Here is a 2,690-nt window from a genome sequence, read left to right on the forward strand (position 1 = left end):
CATAGTTTGTTCGGCGAGACTCGGGATCAAACGAACAAGTGTCATTAAACCCAATTTACTTGTTTTAAAATATCTCTAAATATTCGATCAATTGTATTATAGAGCAAAATTTAAATGATGGGTATCATTCAAACAATTAGTCTTCGATATAATCCACGTGAGGTATAGATAGTTCACAGACCTAAACTTCCACACATTTGGATCTTTCTCTAATCAAGTTACCGCTTCATTGTCCCACAATCGCGTCACTCTCTGGGCCCACGTCGAACGCGCGGACGGAGACCCAAAGTGTTGCAATTTTTGACGGGTCATCGGCCACGCTAACGAGAGGCGATGCCACGACTCCTTTCATGCTGGCAGTCCATGCAAATCTGCCGACTGACGCAAATAAATGTAAGCTTACTGGCTGACTTGAACAAATGATTATTTAGAGGAAAAATAGTGCGTTGCGTTGTAAAATTATGAAACGGATAATATTTCGAGTAGATGGAAATGTAGACTGTTTGTAAAAAGAGTTACCTGATAAAGGTCAATCAATTCATAAGATAGACGATTCAAGATAACTTAAATTGATGTATAATTTAATTAAGATAAATTTCAATCAGAGTCAGCTGATTACACACGTACGAGCATGACATATGAATTTAAAATTTATCAGACCTTGTTTTCACCGTACGGAATTAAAGAATGTATTACCCTGTGATAATTTAATAATTTAATCACCCCCCCATCAATCGTCGAAACGACTATCAATGAAACGTGTTTACCACTGGCAAGTTTAACGGGAATCCCAGCAAAAATACGGCACTTTGAAATGGAAAAGCCAGGCCCATTCAGGGCCTTGAGATGTTTTTTATACAACTTTTAATGAGAATTCAATTCATATAAAAGCGGCTGAGAAGCGCTGCACATAAAAGCCTATCATTTGTAAAATCCCTTCATTTTTCAATGAAAAAAATAGACGAATATTCCTCGCAGTGGAAAGCATTTTGAGGAGCGCGCTCATGGCTTGCTGGTTGACTGCGGCCACGATGGTTCGGCGCAAACAGAAAAATACTGGAGAGAAAATAAAGCAGGCGTTCTAATGGATCGAAATTAAAGCGAAAGTGAATATAAGGTTAAGAAAACGGGTTTGAGAATCACGGTAAATATAGCTAATTTAATTGTTAGTGAATTTGAGGCAAAACAAACGGGTTTGAATATCGGCTTTAGAATAGCGTCAGGTATTCAAAAACAAAGGTTAAAACTTATAAGGAAGAGAATATTGACTTTTTATCTTGAGTTTAAGGCCGTATCAATAGTGATCCACTTCTTAAAATTAGACTTGAAGTTGAGGAATGAGTTGGGTATCGTAAATTTCTAGTCATTTCTTTTGGATGAGTATTTCTAATAATGCTAGTATTTTAAAATTTATATAATATTTCTCGCAACGTTTAGGCTCAACGTACACCAAAGCAGGAGAGCCGTTATCACGCGGAACAGAAGCTCCGGGAACAGGACCTGGCTGCTCGCATTGCCTTGGGCTCAGGGAAACGTTTGCCGGAGTTTCCCACAGCTGCTGCTTGCCGCTCCAACAACGTGGGAAATATTCACACGCCTCCACCACCAACACTACCATCACCATCATCACCTCCACCACCACCACTACCGTCTCCAAAACCACCACCATCTACAGGGTGCGGCGTGGGAACTTACTCTTTTAAAAAAATCACAAAGTAAAAAGTATTAAAGATAGCGTTTTAATTCTTTCTTTTTTACAAAGAGCTACATTTAAAGTTTCGTTGGGTTTACTTACAAGTTTAATTCTTGAATATTACATCACTCTCTCGACCACTGCATGGTCGCAACTGAACTGAGTGGACGAAAAACTTCATAGCCCGCGCACCATATTGCGCATGGCGCCACCTTCCTAGGACTAATGGCCGCCACGTGGCGCGCAATTCAAATAAGTAAGTTCCCGCGCCGCACCCTGTATTCAGTCGGCACAACTATTAACATTTTAAACTGCGGGGTCCATTTCAAACCAGTTACTCAGTCAGCGGCTGCTGGATTGAATGTTACGAGACCACCTCCGTTGCAAGAACAATAATGCTCAGTCAATAACTCTAGTTACGCCTCTATTGACATAATTCAGTTGTATATATAGGTTCAGTTTTGACGTATATTCGAAGTTTTTGCTGTAAATAGTTGTATGTATAGTTTTTGAATAATTTGTTTCACTATTGTGCACAAAAATTAAGTCCTTAGCGCGAGGTGTTTTTAAGGATTGGTGTGGTAATATAGGGATGCAGTCACGGAATCCATAAGATATAAGAGATAAGTTTTTAGGGACTAAGAACAACTGTAATTTTTTTATCTAGATCAGGGAACTGTTAAAAGTACCTAAGTTCTGCGGTCAATCTCAAAGAGCCGTTCACGCACTGCAGGACAAAGAACGAAATTCGATGTTCAGGTCATCAGTATTCGGTAGAAGCGTTTCCAATAAAAGATGTCTCGGCAGCTCCCGACGAACGATTTAAGGGAAAATGATGGACACAAAACACGAGAGCAAAACACATCCACTCTCTCCAACTGGGTCGCTTTCGAATTGAACATGGAAATAAAAAAAGTAATTTTGAGAGCGAAAGCTGATGGCTCGCGAATTGAAGTATCGCCATTTCTTGATTGAAGGAGCTCTTAAAATCTCTTGT

This window comes from Hyalella azteca, unplaced genomic scaffold, assembly GCF_000764305.2.
Source record: "Hyalella azteca isolate HAZT.00-mixed unplaced genomic scaffold, Hazt_2.0.2 contig8139, whole genome shotgun sequence".
In the NCBI taxonomy this organism is placed as follows: Eukaryota; Metazoa; Arthropoda; class Malacostraca; order Amphipoda; family Hyalellidae; genus Hyalella; species Hyalella azteca.